The sequence below is a fragment of the Aedes aegypti genome, chromosome 3 (genome assembly GCF_002204515.2).
Source record: "Aedes aegypti strain LVP_AGWG chromosome 3, AaegL5.0 Primary Assembly, whole genome shotgun sequence".
NCBI classification, from domain to species: Eukaryota; Metazoa; Arthropoda; class Insecta; order Diptera; family Culicidae; genus Aedes; species Aedes aegypti.
In genome coordinates, this window is record NC_035109.1 from 233,441,671 (window position 1) to 233,466,714 (window position 25,044).

The 25,044-nt window shown below is 37.3% G+C and overlaps 1 long non-coding RNA gene across 1 annotated transcript; it reads right to left on the reverse strand.

Annotated features, from left to right (window-relative positions):
* Positions 1-8,417: 8,417 nt before the first annotated feature.
* LOC110679079 lies at positions 8,418-10,774 on the reverse strand. The gene is made up of 3 exons (XR_002502196.1): positions 10,654-10,774; positions 10,357-10,477; positions 8,418-9,179 (listed from the first exon to the last, which is right to left on the reverse strand). It is a non-coding gene; the product is annotated as an uncharacterized LOC110679079 (long non-coding RNA).
* Between the last annotated feature and the right edge of the window lie 14,270 nt (positions 10,775-25,044).

Genomic DNA, 25,044 nt, shown 5'->3' on the forward strand with positions numbered 1-25,044 from the left:
ATAACTATTAATTTTCAGTCAACATAGGAAGTGAAGGGAAAACCTTCCTGAAAATTCAAATTAAGTTTGTTTAGTCAATATGTAATTACTTGTAAAACCTGCCATTGTACACTTTAATAAATTCATTGGATTAAAAAACTGCGCTTTTATTACACATAGTTTTCTTTATTTCTTCTTTTGCGGTCAATGACATAGTTGTTGATGATCATCCACAAATCGAGTTTCTTTCATCCTTAGCCATCTTTCAACTTTTGAAAAATTCACCCTTCCATTTAAAAAAAAAATGTTTTATCAGAGCTGTTTTGCCCAAGGTGCACCAGCTTGGAATCGAAACATGGTTGTCTTGTGTCCTACTCACGTATTCGACCACTAATCTGCAGGAATAACTAACGTTCGAAGTCTATTTAAAAAAATAAAAATTACACTGTCGTTTAATTTTTCCAAGCTGTTTCGTTTTCATAAATGTCAGTGTTGAAGCAGGCATTTTAATGCTTCCAATCTATATCAGGCGCTGTATAGATGCACAAAACAAACAAAAAATGTTAACATAACAAAAATTGTTGTTAAGACATCATTACGTTGTCTAGGAAGGTTGCATTCAGAAGAGGTGTAATTTTTAAGAAAATGCTAAAAATAAATCTTTTTTTTTCCAAAAACTGTCATTTTACAGTGAGATATGTGTCTTTTGAAATGCTCACAACGTTCAAAAGTAAACGAATTTTTATTCGATTATCATAGGAAAAATGGAAAAATAGGAAAGCTCAAACACTGAAAATTGCATTCCAAATATAATTTCAAGCAAAGCAGTTCGATTTTAATTATGAATAAATGTATTCTGCAAACTGTGCAGTTTAGCTGTTATAAGCGTGGGTGCTGCACCAGTAACAGCCGTTCGCTGATTCATAACGTACCCTCATCCGGCTACGTAATTGAAAACAGCATCATTTTTTTACCTACACTGACTGTGCTTGGGATTGAACTTCCCAGATTCATCGCCAAACTTGTCCATGAATCTACACCTCAACGCGAACGGGTTTCGTATCGCGCCAGACCAACTTAAACACCCCCAAACTACAGTCCCACGCAAAGCGTCTACGAAGCTGGCTTCAGCTCGCGCAGTCACGTTCGTAAAGTGTGCCTCTACTTTGTATGGTTAACGTTTGGCAGTCGATGCCGTTTTATTCTATCAAGTGCGAAAAATTTTCTCAAAGTTTGACAAAATATAAAAAAAGAAAAAACTTGAGTTGGAAAATTATAGTTTTAATATTTCTCTATTTCAAGGTTACTTATGGCTCTCGCCCAGATAGCTGTAGCGGTAAACGCGCAGCTATTCAGCATGACCATGCTGAGGGTCGTGGGTTCGAATCCCGCTAGTCGAGGATCTAAAGAAATTTTCTCGATTCCCAGGGCATAGAGTATCTTCGAACCTGCCACACGATATACACATGCAAAAATGGTCAATCGGCAAAGAAAGCTCTCAGTTAACAACTGTGGAAGTGCTCATAAGAACACTAATCTGAGAAGCAGGGTTTGTTCCAGATGGAACGTAACGCCAGAAAGAAGAAGAAGAAGAAGATTATGGCTTTCGAGATTGTTCTCATTCTTCTTCTTGGCATTAACGTCCTCATTGGGACAGAGCCTGCTTCTCAGCTTGATGTTCTTATGAGCAGTTCCACAGTTATTAACTGAGAGCTTTCTTTGCCAAAGTTGCCATTTTCGCATTCGTATATCGTGTGGCAGGTACGATGATACTCTGTGTCCAGGGGAGTCAAGGAAATTTCCATTACGAAAAAATCCTGGACCGACCGGGAATCGAACCCAGACACCTTCAGCATTGCTTTGCTTTATGGCCACGAACTCTAACCACTCGGCCATAGATGGGCCCATATTTTTTTCTCATAGGGGGAGATCCCCCAGTACCGGACACTTAAGCCACTTAATTCATAATTCGAAAAATATTCATTTTATGGGCTCGTGTTACCCATTTATGATAAATATTATCATTTTTATAGTGTACAAAAATAAATTTGAAAATATAAATATGAATTTTGATATTGCATTTTGATGATGACTTTTCGTACCAAATTGATCGATCTCGAAAGGTGGCACCCAATACCGGACAAGATCTGGAAATGCCTCGAATTCTGTAAATTTGCACATCATCGAATGTGTACACTAGTGATCCTTTATAGAGAGATAAGCGGAAATAAAATGGAATGATTTGGCAACAGACCAGCAGTGCTGATTTTGCTCGGCGTCGAGAATAATACTGTAACACGGACATGACTTCCTCATTGTGTATTTTGTTTCGCTATAGATTTTTGAGCTACATATCAAAACTAATAAACAGCCGAAAAAATCAAAAACTAAAAATCGCATTGACAAAAATTCAAAAAAGTAAAACATTTCATTTTTTTGCTTCATGCAAAATTGCTTTTACCGAAATAATTTCAAGCGGATTACATTACTCCTCAAGAAAAGTTCAAAACAAACATAACGCATGTTCGTGTGGCTCACACTTTGACAGCTCTCGCTGCTCGATTGGCTCACACTTTGACAGAAATGTCAGCTTCCGCGAATCTCTCTTATAAAGGATTTCTAGTGTACACTATAGGAATAGTTTATAATTACCAATTAAATTCATTTGCTAAATTTACAAGAATAATTTGAGTTTTTCTTAGTTTGCAAGATGCCTATCAAAAACCTCTTTCATATATGATGAAAAATAGCACATTTTACGATGTTGTTCTGAATGTTCATTATTCTTAATTTTATTGCATATTTGATACCATGATCGACGGAACCCATGAAAAATGAAAGTATTCTGAGACACTGATGCAATAATTACAAAGATATCATATAACAAATCAAGCTGTCCGAAACTGGGGGACAGGAGGTGCTTAACCAAAATTGTAATTTGTCCATATTTAGTTCAATTAAGGTACAAAATACATTCATACTATCACATTATAATTATATAAATAATATAAAATAATAAATTAAAAAAAATATATATAATAATAAATTATGTTCGATCATGCTTGCGGGATCCAAAGCATTTTTTCATATTCAAAATATTTACTAAATTGGCTCAAAATTAAGTGGATGCGTCAATTTTTTGAAGATTTTCAAACTTTTCTACTTTTTTAAAAAGGCATGCATATTTCAAGGATGTGTTCTTCTACGCAATCATTAGTCTACATAATAGCTTTTTTTCTACTAATACACCATCTTGATTGGACCATGATTTCTCAATGTTTCGGCTTTGTCCGGTATTGGGTGCTGTCCGGCACTGGGGGATCTCCCCCTATATCTATTGAATTTTTAAAAATGTACCCCAAGTTCAAACTGGACTGAGATGTTTTCTAGAATGGACGTTTTGTATGAATGACCTCTTCAACATGAAATTCAAACGCCCTCATATATGACGATTTTATATCAAAATACCAACTACTCAATTTGACTGCAGCAATTAGACTCATGTCAGAAAGAAAACCTTTTTTTTTTGGTTTTACATCAATTAACTTGATAAAACCATTCTTGCAACATGCCCTGCCTAGCGTATCCTACCAGCTCTAGCTTGCAAGTCCTCTTCGAGCATAGTCCACGTCTCATGCCTGTAGAGGACTACCGGTCTTATGAGCGTTTTGTACATCGTGCATTTGGGGTGAATCTTTCTTGACCGCAGTGTCTTCTGGGGCCCATAGTAGGCACGACTTCCCCTGATGATGCGCCACCGTAACATTGTTGGTCTAATCAATCTTGTGTTCCCGGGAAAGCTGTTTGTAGGCGGCGTTTAGGATAGTGAATCACTATTAGTGATTGCACGATAATTTTCACACTCCAGTTTGTCGCCCTTCTTGTCGATAGGGCATATAACGCCTTACTTCCACTCCTCCGGTAGCTTCCGTTTCCCAGATTCTAATGCCGATGCAGACAAGCGGCCAATCTGTCCGGGCCCATCTTGATGAGTTCGGCTCCGATACCATCCTTGCCAACGGCCATGTTGTTTTTGAACCGTTGAATGACATCCCTAACTTCCCGCATCGTGGGAGCTGGCTTGTTTCCACTGCCCGCTGTGTTGACGTAGCCATCGCCTTCGCTGAATGACCTTATGTGCCTGTGTTCTCTGAGTCATTCAGGTGTTCATCATAGTCGCGTCCTTTCGTCAAGATGCTTCCATCATTATCCCGGTACATTTCAGCTCGCGGCACGAAGCCTTTGCGGTATGTGTTGAGCTTCTGATAGAACTTCCGCGTTTCTTGAGAACGGTACAGTAACTCCATGGCATTCCACCTCTTCCAGGCGGTTTTTTTTTTTCTATCTTTATTAACGAGATTTTTAGCCCTGGGGACCAACGGCTTTACTTCCCTTCCGAAGGAAGTCGTCACTATAATTTTTAGTGACTATCTCGGGGATGGGATTCGATACCAGGTCCTCGGGGTGAGAGGCGTGTATTCTAACCACTACACCAGGTCCGTCCCTTTCCAGGCGGTGCTTTTTGCCCCGGAATAAGTGGGTTTGCTGTTTCCGTTTCTGTCTGTATCGGTCCACGTTTTGCCGCGTACCATGCTGCAGCATTGCAGCCCACGCAGCATTCTTCTCCTCCAAAAACCTTTTGGCACTTCTCGTCGAACCAATCGTTTCTTGATCTCCGTTCCACATATCCGATCCGATTCATTATGATAAAATAAACAACTATCTCGAAGACGTCAAAATTCCACATAGATGGCCCTCGTTGTTACAAAAATCTTTGCCTAAGACACCAAATGCTGGAAATGCTTCGTTATCGAATTATTATTAATTTTGTCCCGCCAGATTGCGTCCCTAGCCCATAGTGGAATGGCCATATTCTATGCCGTTCTCGTTGGTCACCCAGTGCACTGCAGTGAGCGCTGAACTTTCCAATCGTCGGTCTGAATTCCTCCTGCTGGCCAACCTGAGTGTTCAAATCTCCTATGATAATCTCGACGTCGTGGCTTGGGCAGCGGTCGTACTCGCGTTCGAGCTGCGCGTAAAATGCGTACTTGTTATCATGTGTGGGCTATGCACGTTAATTATGCTGAAGTTAAAGAATCGGCCTTTGATTCTTAACTTGCACATTCGTTCATTGATCGGTCACCACCCGATCACGCGCCTCCGCATATCACCCATCACTATAAAAGCTGTTCCCAGCTCACGTGTATTGCCGCAGCTTTGGTAGATGGTATGATTACCTCTAAACGTTCGCACTATTGCTCCTGTCTAGCACACCTCCTGCAACGCTACGATGCTGAAACCGTGGGTCTTCAGTACATCGGAGAGTATGCGAGAGCTTTCGATGAAGTTGAGGGATTTTCAGTTCCACATCCCGAAAAATCGCTAGTCCATTTCCGTCGCTGTGGTCTTTGCCGATTGTTCTTGTCCGTATTCTCTCGTTGACGTTCCTGTGCTGATGTGTTTTACCGTTGGCTTGCAGGGCCTGACACCAACCCCCCTAGATATCCGGAAGACCATTCCCCCTAAATAATCGGAGGACCATAGTGCGCAGTTTAGCTTAGAGTCCTTTTTGGCACTCGGACGATGATCAGCAGCCCATGACATGGGGAACAGACCCTGTTGTGAGCCGCTCCTAACATGGAGTACATATGCTCCAGGTTTGCAGAAGCAAACCTCCCTTCCCTGTCAGCATACGACCAGAGTTCCCACCGGGGTTGGTTACCCGATCTTCCCTAAGGTTGCTCGTAACCCGGCCAGTACCACGAGGAAGTAGGGATAGGAGTTGCTGGGCAAGAGGCTAAAGACCACACAAAGGGATCTATTTTATTCCTGCCGGTATTCAAGGTACGAATGGTACGCCATGCCCAGCCATTTATCGTGCCAGAATGAAAACTTATTGCAGAAATTAATGTCGAATTCGTATTTAGCCTGAGTTGGAACTGGTGAAAACCATTCTAATTCACAGTTTCAACCCCAACTCGATTCAAGTTCGACCGAACTACAACCGGTTTGTTTATATGTTGATCACCGACCCATTTCCTAGAAACGAAAACAACATCAGTATTTTTTGTCAGATGTCAAAAATTGAAAATTGAATAAAGAATCCTGGGGCAAGTGAGAATCCGGGTAAGTGGGACATTCCGTCATTTCTCATTTAGGTAAAGTGTTTCATGAGGGTATCCTTTTAGAAAAATAAAAATATAATGATACGGAATGTAGGGAGATGGATCCAATACTTGGCACTTTTGATTCACTTCGACAGTGGGGTTTTTTGAAAGCTATAAAACTCATAGTTGGCCACAATATGCGTCGTATTGAAAGTGAATCATGGAAGTGCCAAAGTAAAGCTCTGAACTAGAGCGGTTCAAAATGTAATTATGTTTGAGAATCCGATTTCCTATATGTTCCTTACCATCTTCTTCTTGGCATTGACGTCAGGCTCTGTCCCAGCTGCTTCTCAGCTTAGTGTTCAATGAGCACTTCCACAGTTATTAGCTGAGAGCTTTCTTTGCCAAAGTTGCCATTTTCGCATTCGTATATCGTGTGCCAGGTACAATGATACTCTATGCCCAGGGAAGTCAAGAAAATTTCCATTACGAAAACATCCTGGATCGACCGGGAATCGAACCCAGACAACTTCAGCATGGCTTTGCTATGTAGCCGCGGACGCTAACCACTCGGCTAAGGAAGGCCCCTGTTCCTTACCATCCTTACCATAAAAATAGTGTTCTGTGAAATTAACAGCTTTCTAGGTGGTGATTTAAAGGTGGCCAAAAGACAATGTAGGTTTATATGGAAATTACTATGGAGAAATTATGTTCCAAACACGCTAGTAGGGCAAACGCTCCCTTAGTGGAGGTAGCTCCAATAGTGGAGGTAGTGTGTTTTGGCATGTTTCGCGCTAATAAATGATTATGTGATATTTTTGTATTATGCACGATGCGAAAATGACACAAGTAATCGAATAATATTCATGAAATTTAACCGTAAAACTGTTTAAAACAATTATTTTGCTTAATTTTTTTGCTCCTTTGCACCTATAGTGGTGCATCAGTACCCATAGTGGAGGGTCCCATAAGAAATCAATGGTTTGCGCCACTAAAGGAACCATCCTTAAAATATACCTCCACTAAAGGAACAGTGTTCCTATTATTGGTGCAAGGCTTTTTGCAGGGAAATTTCAAATAAATCGTGATTTTTATACATTTGAATGATAGAAGGATTTGAGATCTATCGAATGATACGTTAAAATCATATATTTCATGATCTTAACACCGTGTTTTAGCAGTTTTCCCTTAGGTGCACCACTAATGGTACACTTGCCCTACTGTAATGTAAGTACAAACTTATTATCCCATAGTAAAAACTCGTTCTTCAAACCATCAAAAAGAAATTTGCGGAAAAAAAGAAATTTAATCCGACGGATAGCTGGAGAGATATTCATGAGTTTATTTGCTATTATATAGCCTAAAATTGGATTATGGCCCAGCAAACAAGTACAAAAATCCCAAACAAAACAAACAGCTACATCCTTCATTATGGTTCAAAGAATGAGTTTTGAATATGGGATGATAAGTTTCTACTTACATTACAGTACTAGCATTTCTCAAAATTTCTACATAGTAATTTCCATATACACCTACATTTTCTTTGGACCACCTTTAAATCACCACCTATAAAGCTGAAAATTTCACAGAACACAATTTTTATGGTAAAGATAGTAAGGAGCATATGGGAGATTAGATATTCAAAACTTTAAAATTTTAACTGCTCTAGTGCAGAACTATACTTTGGCAAATTTAGTAAATAAAATTGAAAAAAGTGTTTGTAAAAATACCTACTAAGTAAGATCAACTCATTGCCTTTCTAACGCGAGAGTTTCAATTAAACGTGTAATCACAGAGATATGGACAAAACACTTTTGTATGTTTTTTTAGAGGATGAACCCAAACTTATGGACGGGAGATTTTCACGTGATTCGCAGTAGTTTGGCCGGCACTACGTCACCCGGATTTTTTGTTTACTTGTGATTAGTGTGATTTCAAGGTCTTCGTGCAATGAAATGCTGTGTGGAAGTGAAAATTAAGTCACGCTCCAAGAGGGGGGGGGGGGGGTGGTCAAGCCAAGCGTGACAAGCCTTACAAAATTTTCGAATGACTCATACAAAAAACGTGACAAAGGGGGGGGGGGGGTCTAAAAAGTCGAAATTTAGCGTGACATAATTTGTGTACCATCCCTTAATGCTAATGCTAATGCTAATGAACCCAAACTTTTGGACGGGAGTGTACAGTGATAAAACATAGTAACTCAGTGTTGTAAAGATACTTTGATATTTGCTAACAAATAAATGAATCATTTTAGAGCAATAGTTGCCACTACCTTATCAAGAGTCAGAACTTATCGTAAGGGATTTCGGATGAACAAGCACAAGCTGAGCCTTTACCAACAGTAACGAGTATTTACTTCGAGGGGGTTGCAAAACATAATCTCAAAACAATATGTCGAATAATAATACAATTTTTACCAGAAACGTCTTAAAACTAATACCAAGTGTTATTGTTTTCATCACTTACATGCTACAAGAAAAACCATTTCCATCTATTTTTGTTATTTCATAACTCTACGGAATTTCGATTCGAATGTTTCCATTATGTAAACTTTTCAATATATAGGGCTGGAAAACACGTGACCCAAAAGATTATCAGTAGATAATGGGGGTTGTTTCATCGCGTGTCATGCGCATAATAAATCTATTTAATTATCGTCATGCTATTCTCCGGTCGTGTTCTTACGGGAAATATGTTGAATAAGCTACCAACACCATAATTGCTGCATCATAATTGAAAGTTTGTCATATACGAGCAGTAAGCATTTAATGTATTTTGACATTCATTTCCATCAGAAAATGATGTTCGGGATCCATTATCAATTGAACTATATATTTTTTTAAACTAAGAATAAATGCTATTGGATATTACAATTTATGCGTTTGCTAACCCGTCGAGATTGGAAGCGATTGGTCAACAAATCTCGCCAAGATAGCACACGTTTTTGAACAATTTAATACCAAGCGAATGTTCCCACACCCTCATATCGTGTATTTGAAGCCATGGTCCGTTCAATCGTTTGCCGTTTCTCAGCAGATCCTCTTTAGAAAATCTGGAGATTCGAAAGTACTGCTGGTTTCAACTTCTCCCAATCTGTAAAAATAAAACAAAAGTTGTAATCAAAGATCAATACAAATCAGAAATCAGTTTGAAACAAATTGAACGTCTTCAAGAGAAGATCATAGATCTACTGTACCGTAAACAGGAGGATCATTGATAATGCGGGTCCCACAATTTACTAAATAAAATAATACAATCAATCTACCAGTTAGGTTTACCTAATTCAAAAGCAAATATTTATCATTGGAATCAAGAATATTTAAAGCTCTATATTTGAATATTTACATTTATCGATGTAACATTTTCAATGCTTAGATGGTGCTTCTCCTTCTTACAGATATTCATGAGCTAATGATATTCAAGTTTTTTTTTTGCGAGAATGAAGTTCTGTTCATGCGTAAATTTTTCAAATTTTCGAAACAATGATTTCCATGGTTATGGATGACACTACAGAAAATTTATGTTTCACATGTGCTCCGCAACCGATAGAAGCGAGGAAAATGACATCGCCGAATACGATTATGTTTTCAAAACTTTCATAGCGAATATACATTTTCAAATACTGTGCATTGCGCGATTATTTATCGCGACGTCGATCTTGAAAACTTCTTAAAATGCTTGTAGATCGCCGCAAGTACTTCAAATCGTTTTGGTGTCTTCTGCGCGATTATTCCTGATTGTCCATGGCATGATCGCGCAGAAGATACCAAAACAATTTGAAGTACCTGCGGTGATGTACAAGCGTTTTTTAAGATAGTCGGCGCGAGATTTTTTCGCGCCACGCATAATAACATTTTTAAGACTATCAGAGCAGTAATTAAAATATGGACACTGAGCTAAAATATTCAATCAATCTATTTATTTTGATTGGTAAAATCTAAAATGGTCATTTTTACATGACGTAATAACTGGACAATGCTATTGCGAAAGACTTAACGATCATGTTTTTTGCAGATTGGTAATCACTGCCATTTTTGCAGTAACTCAAAGCATCTAAACAGGTTAGTATCGGTGGATAGATTATACTGCCCACCAATACCTGACTGTATACTTTATGGTGCAAGACTGTTTGTAGTTCCATCTGATTTTTAGTATTGATAACACCACCTCGGACTTTTCAAGCATTTTTCCAATACATTTCAAAGCTTATTTTAGGATTTTCACTACACTTCCCAATGGCTAGTTGATATAAGACTTTTCACTTTCTTACCATAGCTTCCAGCTGTTGCGAATATTGGCCTGCTCAAAGAGGTCATCTTGCGATTCAAAACCATGTTGATATGCTTTGCTTTGCTCACCAACCGCATCTTTGTTCGTGTACCATGTGAGATCTGCAAAATAACAGCAATCAAAAGTGATATGTTAAATTTTTCTGCAGTTGAATTATTAGTACTAGTAGTTTAAATTACACTCTAAAGCAGTTAATTTTTTTTTTTTTTTTATTTTATCTTTATTAAGGAGACTTTCAGTCAGTGGCTGGTTCGTCTCCGTAGCAGTTAAAACTTACTTCCAATCAAATCTCACACTAGGTACTTTACAAAACTAACGTTCCACCCGGAATCTCTGATGGTTAAGCCTCATCTGAGAGTTACACGTTCCACCGTACGAGGAAGGTAGGCATGGGAGTTTGGCTGTAATACAGTCACGCCTTGAATAATGCGATCAATAGATTTCGATGTAACAATACCATATTTTCCAATAGGTTAAGTATAAAACGAAATGTATTTTTAACAATTATCTTTCCATCTGTTCTACTGTTTTGTACGGTTGAAATAATTATAAATGTTTTTTTTACAAGAAAAGGCCAAACAGCTATTTAAATCTCAATTGCTCTCTACATTTCACAATAAAACGCAAAATTTTACGTTTATTTGTACCGTAACATTAAAACTTTTTTTCCCAACTAGTTAATTACACGTTCAATACATAATATTACTGTTACATGAAACGCATATTTATTAGAATTTCTTTCGTGAAACATGTCTTAAAAGTGATTCGCAGATCTGCCATCGTGAACTTTCTGCGTGAAATATAATTATGGTTACGTTTAATAAAAGACCATTTTAAGGCATGGCATTGGCATATACATATGTGAAACGTAACTTTGAATCAAATAGGGGAACTTACGTATTCTCGGCAGTCTAAAACGATGCTGCGCTTCTTTCGTAATTTTCTCGGACATCAGCAGACAAAGTCGGTGTTTGTCTGTTTACATTTATACGTTGCTCAAGAAGAACTGCCATAAGAACTGCCGGTGAATTTCTTCGGCAGTTCCAAATCGGTCGGATTTTGAGGCGCGTTGATTAGTAGTGAGTAGCTTCTGGGGGTCCAAATAAACCATCTGGGAAATGTCCTCTTCTGGGGAGTGGCGTTCTGGGGAATGTCATTCTGGGGAATTGGTTTCCTTGGAAATGTCGTACAATCTATCGAAGCTATATAAGGTCTAACAAGCAGTAAGTAGACCAAAACTGTATCGATGATCACAGATTAGTGAAAACTGATTCTGAAGCCAGTAATGAACAGAAGATAAATGAACATTCGCAATCATATATTACTTACAAGTTTAACACCATTACTTCATAATGGCTTAATTGACATGATTGTTTTCTCTACATTGATCCTCTCTTTCGTTAATAACATCGCCAAATTAAAGAAATTCGCAATGTTTCTTGTTCATAAAGCAAAAAGAAGTGATTCTTTATTCTACATGAGCATGAGCATAATTGACCGCCCGCAGATGCTACTCCGTTACTACAAGAACAGCTGTACTTACACAGCAATGAGAATATAATACCGAGGTGTGGAAAAGACATTTAGTGTGTGTGACATCCGTGTACGGTGCAAAATGTTCCACAACTACAAACGAGTGAGCTCCCATAAGAAGCCGTATAAATTAGTGACGTTATTATTTTTGTTTACGTTTTTTCTCTTTACTTATACATAACCATTACTTCATCTTCCACACCTTGGTATATATTCTCATTGCTCAACTATTATAATAAACCATAGGGTGCCGGTACCAATGGTTGTAATGTACCAGTAGATTGGACTACAGAATAAAACAAGCATTTTTAGATAAAAACGAAATGTGCTATTTTTGGTGGATAGATCGTCTCTAGTTTAGTCGATTTGGCAAATTTCAGCTTTTTATTTTGTCAAAAATTCATATAAATAATTAAGTTTATGCAAAAAAAATTGCTCCCTTGCACCAGTAGTTGCCGTCGTGTTCCAGTAGTGGATCAACGGATGGAAGCAGTTTTTAAAATGGATGTATAAAAATGAAGAAAAGCCCTAGAGATGATCTTTATTCTTCATTCGAAAGATATTAATTGCTGTTCCGAGGAAAAAATGGTAAACCTACGTAAAAATTTACCATTTTGTTTTAAATTCCTTGTATCATTCCCGAACGTCTACTACTGGAGCACTAGCGCAACTACTGGAACAAGTGTACCAATAGTGGCTCAAGCGATTTTATGTTAAAAAATCAGTTTTATCACTATTTATATATTTTTCCCATATAGTAGAAGTTGAAATCTTTCTGTTGACGCCAAAAGATCTCTGTTAAGGCTTTTCGTTATTTTATTATGATTTTTTATAGCTTAGGTGGTCCACTAATGGCACCGGCACCCTAATGGCGCTGGCTGTGTCCGAATGCATGTCAATTTGGGAATGGCATGGAAATATTGACGCGCAACTTGCTTCATAGAAGCCGAAGAGTCCTCTGCACTTCCACAAGAAAACACTAGGAGTTTGGATATGGGAAAGGGTTTGTTTTGGTAAACGATAAGGATATAATTTAAAATTAATTCGTAAGGATTTACACGGATGATCGATACCACCAGCTAGTGACCAATCGATTAAGTTTTCAGCTCAAACGGATATTTAGTTCTCCAGATCCGTGCTCTTGAAAATTTGAAGTTTGGCTTCGATTTATCGTCACCTTAAGTGAATAATTTTAAGAGAGTGGGTACCTTTTTCTGAGTATTCTCATAGTTAAAAATTAAATGATCAAAACATATAGATGCTGGCTAAATTTTTGATAGCTAATTTATTTTATTTTATTTTATTTTTATTTTTATTTCCACAGTCTTTGACATGAAGTCACACAGACTGAATTACTGTACTGCATATTCTAAACATTAACTCTAATTCTATCACGAAATACATTTTTAGACAAGTTAAAATCAAATACATTGCTTTTGACGTTAAACACACGAAGACAGGCATCGAACGGATTATTCTGACCATAATTTGTTCTGTGATATGGTATGGCCAGGAACGGGTAGTTCCGTAGTTGCCGTGGTGGAATATTCAGCGGGACCTGTTCCAATAGTGCAGGGCTGTCAATGTTCCCTTGCAAGACGTCGAAAATAAAGAGACACTGCATTTCTACGCGTCTACTCCTCAATGTTTGCAGGTCAATCAATCGACATCGATCAGGGTAGGGCGGTAAGTTTGACGGATCATTCCACGGAAGAGTGCGCAGCGCAAACCGTATGAATTTTTTCTGCACACGTTCAATGGCAAGGATATGTGTGGTGTAGTAGGGGCACCAAACTGGGACAGCATACTCTACAATACTACGCACCAAGGAACAATAGAGCGTTTTTAAGGCGTAGACATCGGTGAAGTCAGCAGCGTGGCGGCGAATGAAGCCTAGAGCAGCGAAGGATTTCGCTACTGTGGCTCCCACATGATCGTTGAATTTGAGCTTCGCATCGATGGTTACTCCCAGATCGCAGATTGAATCCACTCGCTCTATTATAACCGATCCGATGAAATAGTCGTGACTGACAGAGCGACTCCGGCGAGTAAAGGATATGACCTTGCACTTGCTACTGTTGACACTCATTCCGTTGTTTCCACACCAGATCAGCACAGTGTTCACGTCCTCTTGCAGCGTTACACAATCGACTGATGAAGTTATGGTGCGGTACATCTTCAGATCATCAGCGAAGGAAAGACTAAATGATTTGAGCAGTAGAGATAAGTCATTGACAAAGATGTTGAAAAGCAGCGGACCCAGGACACTTCCTTGGGGTACGCCAGACGTAATGCTGAACGAGCGAGATTTCGCTGAATTAACACTCACGAATGCTGTCCGATCAGATAAATACGACAGCAGCCATTCCGTGATCCAGTTAGGGAATCCGATGTGCGTCATTTTGCTGATAATGGCTTTATGCGGTACAGTATCAAATGCCTTGGCGAAATCTATGTATATGGAGTCAACTTGATTTCCCATCTCTAACTCACGAGAAAGCGCAGTTACATAAACCATTAGATTTGTCGAAGTGGATCTATGTTTCATGAAGCCATGTTGACTATCAGAGATGAGAGGAGCTGCTACATTATACAGAGCACTGTGCACTAATTTTTCAAAGACTTTCCCTAGGCAGCACAAAATCGAGACGCCACGGTAATTGGTGACTTGGGCGTGATTTCCAGATTTGTGAATCGGAATAATGCAGACCGCCTTATGCAGCATTAGGGCGGTTCTAAATTTAAAAAAAGTTTAAAAATCAAATCTCTCATATCTTCCTTACCATCTTCTTCTTATTGGCATTAACATCCCCACTAGGACAGAGCCTGCTTCTCAGCGTAGTGTTCTTATGAGCACTTCCACAGTTATTAACTGAGAGCTTTCTTTGCCAAAGTTGCCATTTTCGCATTCGTATAGGGGAAAAGCACCAATTTTCGACCTAGTGCTGATTTTCGACCCATTCATACAATTTTGGCCTACTTTGTATGGAAATCCGAAAATTGGCACAGATTTCTTGTAGGTCGAAAATTAATGCTTTTCCCCTATCGTGTGGCAGGTACGATGATACTCTATGCCCAGGGAAGTCAAGGAGATTTCCATTACGAAAAGATCCTGGACCGACCGGGATTCGAACCCAGACACCTTCAGCATGGCTTTGCTTTGTAGCCGCGGACTCTAGCCACTCGGCTAAGGAAGGTCCCTAAATCTTCCTTCCCATCATTACCATAAAAATAGTGTTCTGTCAAATTTCCAGCTTTCTATGTGATTAATGAGTTTTCACTATGGGCTGATAAGTTTGTACTTACATTACAGTGAGAGTGTCGTTTTCTCATGGAAATCTAAATACATATCTTCAAAACCAGATCACCAATAATTTTAAATATATAAGTTTTTTGGGCACTTGTAAAAAATGGTTCAGAAACATCGTGAAAGACAAACGTTATCACGATTTGAATATGTTTTGTGGTAAAAAGTGCTACAAAATCACTCAAGTGCTTAAATTTCGGAGTCGTAAAATAGTGGAGAAGACTGTAATGGAAGAGAATGCTGCTACCTATTTGTACCTTTCAGCATTGGAACTTACACATGCGTACAATCAGCAGTGGCACCGTTACTAGCCTCCGCTTATTTCAGGCTTTCTTGAGTTAATTCATGATACTACGTCTTGGTGGGCGCGTATCTTCACGTAACTCATTGGATTTGTGGGCAGAGAGGTCTGTCTCTAAAAAGCGCGCGATCGGTGGTCGCTCGTCTGATTCGCTGGCCAGAGAAAAGGAAAGTAAGATTTAATCTATGCTGTGGAAGGGGGTTTTCGAATGCTTGCTGCTGCTAAGTAGAACAATCTAGATGTTTTAGATAATGAAGTCGACCAAATGGCAAAGTTGAGTAGACATAATGTAACGGCAGTCGTTAATCGAAGCTTGAAAATTGAAGCCAAAAATCTTGTTCTGTTCTCAATTTGAAGCATTTAAAGTTACATCCGAACATAACGGTTTAAGCTGCTATTTAGAACAAGGAAGTTAGATGTATATATGATATGGCTGTTCTCAAATAGCCAACTCTCGACTAAATATTGGCGAATCAATTTATATGCAAATTCGTTTTTTATTAGGCATGTTGTTCATTGGTGTGGGTAAATATGAGCATTCTTACACATTAATGTTTCGAAAGTAAAGTTATACATCCATTTCTTAAAGACGACATGATTTTTCTGTGGAAGATTATTTAACTCACCAAGACGTAATCAAATAAAACGGAGTCGAATTGTTCACTGGGATGAATTTGATCAGGTCGGTACCAAATAGCATTTCCATCCAAGAAAGCTGAATTTTTAGATGGCGTCACGAGCATTCCATGTTTTCTAATTTATAAATAAGTAATGATGAAACTTTTTTTTTATTTAATTTTCAACCTTCCCTAAAACTAAGTATGCTGTTTCGCTCATGAAAAGAAATGGTCAAGAAATTTTCTACAGCGAACTCTATTTGAAATTATATTTTTGCTCAATTTCCAGGCATCTAGATAGGCGATTACTTTTATTTCCAAGGGCATAGTAGTTTCAATTTAAAAGTTGGCCATAATACTACCTCGATGGTTCCTTGAATCGCAGTTGCCCTGATTTCTGTGTTCTATAACACGATACTTCCTTAACTCGATGGTTGGCTGTAGTATTGTGGAACAAGTCAGTATTACACAATTCGCTGGTACGTACATCCGAACTTTGAGGGTTAAAAATTTTTGTAAGGCTTAAGTATGAGCTACTAAACTTTTTTTTAAATCATACAGTTTTACAATCTTAGTTTTTTCAATCGTTATTATGATTATTCTTAGAAACGTCCCTATTTTATTGGAAATTGCATACATTTAGGCATATTAGGTTGAATATCAAAAAGGATGTCCATTAATTATGTGAGGTGTCATGGGTGAGTATGAATTTCCTTACAAAAAATCTTGCTAGATCTTGAGAGATGAGTGGTAGAAAAATCGGCAAAATTATTTTATGTAATTAATGGACAGCCCCCAAATTGAATTTTTAATTAAATTGACAAATTTACGAGTTGTACGAATTTTGACGTTATTTTCTAATTCATAGTTTTCAATTCCAAAACCTGTATTATTATATGGTGGTCAACTGATCAACTGATCACTGGGCAAAAGTGTGTTATTTTATTTTTTAAACATTTAAAATAATGTAAAAAATGTTAAATGTCCTGCGGGATATTGAGAGAGTGCCACCCGAAATTATGCAATAATCCTGCCCAAGATATTTTAAAGTACCGTAGTCCGGGGGCAAATTGATCACTACTTTTCAATTTTTTGCTTTGCTGTATGGTATCAACAATAAGTTCAGTAGTTTACGCATGAGCTTACACAACATTTTAAACATTCAAAGTTAATATGTAGTGGATTGTTTAGCACAGACATTTCCAACTGTATTGCTTACACCTTCAAAAACTGAATATTTCTATGTAAAACTGACCCTAAGGGATGATTCAAATATTACGTAACGCAAAATTTTCCAATTTTAGATCGCTTTAGTCACGTAACAGCTTTTGTATGAATTTTTTTTTGTATGGACCGTAACACTACGGAAGACCCCCTCCCTTCCCCTGGTACGTTACGTAATATTTGAACGATCCCTAATACAAATAAAGTAGTTCAAAACCTGGAATGTCTGTGGTGCCAATGAAACCTTCAGCAACCTTGAAAGGACCTCATTAATTTGCTCCCGGATTACGGTAACTACATTAGATTTTTTGGGGAAAATATTGCCATAGACTCTGTGACAATCATTTCCAGGATTTTGAGGACTCGAATATAGGCGAACAAAATATTTGCTGACTAGCACCATCATGAGAGTGACCTCCGAACTAAAAAGGTTTTATTCGTATAGATTTTATTTAGTTGATCAACTATGTACGAAAGAAATGTTTGCTCATTAGCTATGTTGGGAGTGATGCCTGACCAAAAAAGTTTTTATGCGAATAGGTCTCATTTAGTTGATCAACCTTGTTGTAGAGATGGTCGGGTTTCGCATTTTTCAAACCCGAACCCGACTTATTTTATTCCTTCAAACCCGGACCCGACCCGAACCCGAGACAACAATTGAAAAGCAAACCCGGACCCGACCCGTACCCGAAAAAAAATCGCTTGGCAAACCCGAACCCGACCCGAAACCCAAAAAAAAATTCTAAGAAAAACCCGAACAGAACCCGAGTACGAAAAGATAATAAATTCATCGTTTCTGATGCATAAGAAAGCTTTAAGGTTGTTACTTTGTGAACAATTCTCACCAAACCCGACTCAAACCCGACTTTTTTCAAGCCCGAACCCGACCCGTACCCGATAAGTTTTTAGCCTTCAAACCCAACCCGAACCCGAAAAAAAAAGAAATTTTTCAGACCCGAACCCGGGGTTGAAGACACCAACTTTGCATTCAATGACTGGTTTGAGATATAAGCAAATAATATGTTTGCCTACTACCTTGGAAGTGTTTTCCAAACTACTATGTTCAGGCGAATAGATTAAATTGAACACCAATTGTGTATCTTATCACTGGACTGAGATATAAAAATAAAATTTGACCACTAGCGCCATCTAGTGAGTGTTCTTCGAATTATTAAGGTTTTAGATGGATAAATCTCATCAACTTTGTCGAAGACACCAAATTTGTATCTAAGGGCGCGGCCAGGGTAGACGCGAATTGCGAAGCGAAGCGAAATTTGCTCGAGAAGGAATAACAATTATTAATAATGAAATGTCAAACTCCAAAGGATTTTCGCGTCACTTCGCGTGGCGCGTCTACCCTGGCCGACACCTAATACAATTGTTGCCCAATAGCGCCATCTTGTGAGTGTTTTCCGAATTAATATGGTTTTACGCGGATAGGTTTCATATACAGGGTGTTCGGTTCTTGTGTGAAACCATTTTAAAGGGTGATAGAGGACCATGCTAGAAAATCATTCTACGCATATTGGTAATTCTTAATCGTTACCGAGGTATTGATCATTTCAAGTTTTAGGCTATGTTCGTCTCTAAATTAAAATAAATTTAGAACAATTCAACGCATCTTTCAATCGACATAGAACTTTACATGTAATGGATTTTGCAAATGAATTCATTTTAAGTTCAAAGGTAGTGATTTTTTTCTTGTTTTTGTCAAATCACCTTGAAAAATGCGAAAAATTGGATGGGTTCGATGGTGAATTCCAGGCCCATGGCACGGGACGACATTTAGCGTAGTCAACATCTCCATGTGTTTACCCATTTTCGGATAATTTGAATCGAGAGTGCAATCAGAATGCGAAGTTTTGTTTAATGTTTATTATCGAGCAAGAGTCACAATCAAATCACTGATTCTTGCTTGGAGGCTTGCAGGATGCCTTTTAATGTTTGCTCTCCTTCCAAAACCATCGAAATGTTGAATGTGCTTCAACTTTCTGGCACATTATTAGCTGATTTAACAATATCAAAAATTGATAACCAAACCATAGCAAACAATTAAACAAAACAATGGTCTTTATTTTCATAGTTCTTACAACTGACAGTGGGCGATATTCACTTATCGCCCGGGACATCCTGGCTACGAAGAACACTGTGTATCGATATATGGTTGTCATGGGCCTGGTGAATTCAGTGCAAACACTAGGTACACATTGAATACAATATACTGCATAATCGTAATATTTTATACAGATCTATATACACTATCCGAAAGCTTATTCAAAAAGCTATCTAAGAAAAATAAAATGAAATAAAAATTCGTACTTTAGGTCGCAAAAATGCGGGTAGTGCACTGAAAAAAATATTGTTTATTTTATATCGAAACTCTACACATCCCATACTATTTTGTGAGTATACCCCATTAGGCATAAAGACGTTAGGCATAAGGAGGTTAGGCATAAGTATGTTAGGCATAATTGACGTTAGGCATAAATACATTAGGCATAATGGATGTTAGGCATAAAATACGTTAGGCATAATGGACGTTTGGCATAAAATAACTTGCGTGTGTGCCATTCAAAACTCTTCTCATATCGATTTTTCGGGTTCATTGTTCGGGTCCATTTACAAATTCCATTACGTTGATGGGGGTGGATGGGTGTCCTTAACGTTTGGGCTACTTTCCCCGAATGTCGTTTCCCCGAATGTCATTTCCCCGATACACTCGTTTCACCAAAAATATATTTAGCGAAAATTGCATATTGCCAAAAATACCGAGATCGGTGAAACTCGAAAGAACCGCCTATCAAACAAAGAAGGGTGCATTTCAGATAATCAGTTTGCTCTCCACCTTGAAATGTATAAAGATATGACAATTATGAGTGCCAAATACTTTTCGGGGAAATTGTCTATTCGGGGAACCGGGGTATTCGGGAAACTGAATTCATGGAACTGGCGTTCGGGGAAACGACATTCGGGGAAAAGTAGCACAATCGTCCTTAATATGTAACAGCTCATAAAAAATAGTGAAAAATTCATACAAGAAGCTTCACGAGGTTAATTGATTGGTTATAAATTACTATTTTCGGTGTTACGAAATTTGACAATGAATCCATTATCGCAAGATATGCAAGAAGATTGTTGTCATGAACATTGTTATCATTCTGAAGTCCGGCTCAGTCCATTATTGTAAGTATCGATTTATATTTGCGATGTGCAAGTGTTATTTAATTCTATGATGTTTAGTTTGGATAGTATATAACTTTTTTTGTTATATATCTCTTACATTGTTACGTTGATTTTAAAGAAAGGAATTCTTCCATATAATTGTTAGTACCGTAATCCGGGGTAACATTGATCAGTTTTTGAGATATTTCTTAAATGTTTCATTTTAAAATCCAAATGTCGCAAATTTTTTAATTTTAAAACAAGTACTGGAACCCACCGCTCGTGTCTGTATACTGAATTTTTGTTTTCAAAAGATTTAAGTATGTTTAAATAAATGTTTAAAGTGATTTTTTTATTTAGCTGATATGGGGTAACATTGATCACCCATGTAAACAACATTCGGTTATATTGAAAATGTCGTTACTTACTTAAATCATGGCCCCTGAAGCCGAATATGAAAACCAAACTCTTACAAGTCATTTACTTTTTGAGTTATTTCAAAAATAAAAATACCTCGAACCGCGAAATACGCCTAAAGGTAGGCAATTTCCTAAGGAAATTCTACATTCTTAACAGTAATTCGTAAATGTTGCATAATTGAACATTCTTATGAATGTTTTGACAACGGAATCGTTTTTGGCGATGTAATTTTTAGTAAAAATCACATTTTCCTTGCTCATATCGCTTGCACAACTTATGTGAGACATGAATCTTCGGTAGTGTCATCCTTAACCATTGAAATCGTTGTTTCAAAAAGTTGTTAAATTTACGCATGAAGTAAATACAATTTTCGAAAACATCTTAATTTTCATTAGCTCATGAATATGAGAAGGAGAAGCGCAATTCATGCTTTGGAAATATTTCATCAACATATGATGATACGAACTTTTTACGAGATGGTTCATTCCGATCAATTTTACCCCGCTGATCAATGATACCCCGGATTACGGTACTTATAATACAAATGATTTTCGTGAAGATAACAATCTAGAGTCAAGTCAAAAATTCATGTTATGATAGGTGGCATTCTCTTCTACATTAATATTCTGGTAGTGTGACGCCAATAAAAGCGTTGGGAATTTCCGAGTCTGCTTATCAATTTAATGTAGTGAAAACAGTTCCTTTGCCTCTTCTGCCATCAATTTTCGATGATTCTCAAACAATTTTGATCAGCCACATATGTGAGCATTGCCGAAAACATTTTGAAAACATTTGAAATTCATCGAATTTGGAAAGGAAAATTTGATTTCAAAGTCAATTTAACAGTCAAGCTAAATTAAACATAGCACAGTATTCAGCATATAGCATGGCATTCATTTTTGATGGAAATAGTTGCATTTACAATTCCAGTAACTATAAGAACAGCAAGAATCAACAAAACAACATATTATTGGAAGAAGGTCTTTTTCTTCCAGTCAATAAATTGACCGTATAAGTATAAAGAATAGCCTATGATTCAAAGAAGGGAAAATGTATGATGGGAATATTAAGAGGAATAATGACATTAGTTACTGAATAAGTATGTCTCGAAAGAACAGTTAATAATAAAAGAAGAAAAATTTGCTGATTAAAACATTAGCAGCACAAACTCCAATAATAATAATTATTATTATTGTTTTTATTAAAGAGACTTTCAGCCCTTGGCTGGTTCGTCTCTGAACTCCAATAATGTTGTCGTCAGTATAACTATGAAGAATAGCCTTCAATTTAAGGAAGGGATAATCTTTGATGAAAAATTTGCCAATAATATGTTTTCAATCAAAGTCAAAAGATGAGCTGCAGTTTCAACGTCGTTCTTATTCTTGGCATTACGCCCCAACCCAAGTTCTTAGCTTAGTGTTCGAGAAGCACTTCCACAGTTATTAACCAGAAGTTTGCTTTGCCAAAATGACCATTTAGCATTCTTATTTGTGCACGATACATGAGCACGATTATACTTCATGGCCAAGGATCCTGGATCAACTTGGAATCGAACTTGTCCTAGAAATTGACATCAAAGGATTCACAATTGTGGGATGACAGAAAAGCAATCGCATTTCAAAGGACACACTTTTGATCTTTGAAGCTCTCCACAATTACCAAAAAAGTCAGCTCATTTTACAAACAAACAATTTCAATTTTCATTTTGAAAATTATGCCTATCGTCCATTATGCCTAATGTCCATTATGCCAAACATCCATTATGCCAAACGTCCATTATGCCTATCGTATTTATGCCTATCGTACTTATGCCTAACGTCCTTATGCCTAACGTATTTATGCCTAACGTCGTGCGCCCCTATTTGTCCCAAGTTGTCCCAGGCTAAAATTTATTTCCAATGGTACTTTGATATGTAAACTAAAAGATCGTGAAGAATTTAGCTGCACAAATTTGCACTTTTTTAATTTAGCGCGTTTTGAATTTTTACAATATTTTTAACCATTTTCTATTAAAAACAGCTAAAAAATAATTCAGAGAATAACTGAATATGGCTAAATCATGTATATCATCATTTCTTTGTAAGTTCTAACATTTATAATGGTTTGCACAACGTTAATATTATCATAAATGGCTTATATGCATCATTAGTAACAAAACTTATTATTTCGCTTATCAGGCCCTATTCAAAAGTTAGTCTCGAAAACTTGAAATAACAAATTTGTATCACAAAACTCATAAATACGACATGCGATGGAAAAAATATTTTTGGCCGCTAGTCTGTATGGAAACCGCCCATAGTGCAATTACGACATTAGATTATGTTATTTCATATAAATAGTCGTAGATAAATATCATACATTTTTTATGTTCAAAATTGCAGTGCTTTAAATCCTGTATTGATCTTGAAAAGACAAAGATTCTCGACAATTCATACATTTTCTTGATGTTATTATCAGCGTACTGAATTTACTATTCTATCAAACGCATCAGTTATTCTATCAAGAATTCGATATTTTCATATTCTACTGTACTCTTTTCCAATAGTGAGAGATTTTTATAATTTTGTATTAATATTTTCATGGTTTTATTTAAATATTGCAATTTTTACTAAGAGCTTAGACTCATATTAATGTATTCGAATCCTTAGAGCTCAGAGTTTACTATTATTGAGACCCAAATCCACAGAATTTGTTTAAATCTTTTTAAATTTAAATATTGCAATTTTTACTAAAAGCGTAGAAATTACCAAAATTTTGACCAAAATCTACAGAATTTAATTACAATTAGGTATGTTTTCTCCGATTTAATGATAAGCCCAAGTGGATAGATTATCAAACTTATTTTGCTGTGAACATCTGCAAGTTGTCTAAGTGTGCATAGTTCTTCCAAACTGTTGCCAATATCTGGAACATCAAAATTATAAAGCAAGGGACTAAGACAGCCTTGAGAAAAACTAATATAGTTAATGCTGGATGTTATTATTTGACCGAGAGTGAAGCTCATCTGCTTTTCTGAAAGCAATTGCTTGTTGTTCGCAAAGACTAGTTGAATATCTGATTGAAGAAGCGCTAGACAATCGTTTGTTTCTTTACCGTTTCCAAAATCAAATTGATTAGTAAAAAGCATATTGTTTAATCCAGTCACGATAGGATCATTTTTTCTAACAATAAAGGAAGGAAATCAGCATACTCCAGCATAATAAAAAAAATGTTAATCGATTTGCTTATTGCTCCAATAACGACTGTCGTTCAACTCCATTAAATGTAAATATCTGCAGTAACATTGAAAAAATATTAATAAAATCTTTGCTATTATATAGTTATATAGTCTTAAGGCAAAGTAGCCCGTCGTCCATTTTGGCAGCCATGTTGACATAGCAGCTCTTAACTTTAAAGTGATAAATCTCAGTCCTCATAGATCATATTCATCCAGAAAAGTATCACTTTATGCGCTGACATGCAAAAAGTATGCTGAAAAGTATCAGCACCAGTGCAATATCAACTGTTTTTCTTTAATTCGAAATTGTGACATGATTTAGCAACAATCATTAACGACACGTACAAATTTCAATGACGTTAAGGGGCCTTCCTTAGCCTAGTGATTAGAGTCCGCGGCTTCAAAGCAGAACCATGCTGAAGGTGTCTGGGTTCGAATCCCAGTCGGTCCAGGATCTTTTCGTAATGGAAATTCCCTTGACTTCCATGGGCATAAAGTATCAGCGTACCTGTCACACGATATACGAATGCGAAAATGGTAACTTAGGCAAAGAAAGCTCTCAGCTAATAACTGTGGAAGTGCTCAATTTACACTAAGCTGAGAAGCAGGCTCTGTCCCAGTGAGGACGTTAATGCCAAGAAGAAGAAGATAGTCTTAATTTCAATTTTTGACTTGATTGAGAAAAATTCAGTCAAAATTCAATCTCACCATCTATTGTGTATTGCTGTTTGCATTTGAGGTGCAAATCTTCACCAAATGTGCTCCAAGTGCGGTAACACAAACAATCAAAGGACACCTAGCAACGATTATCTAAATCTCCGCCGACCTAGCAAGAAAAAGTTATCGCATTACTTGAGGAAAATCTTACCACGTTTGGTGTTCCCGCA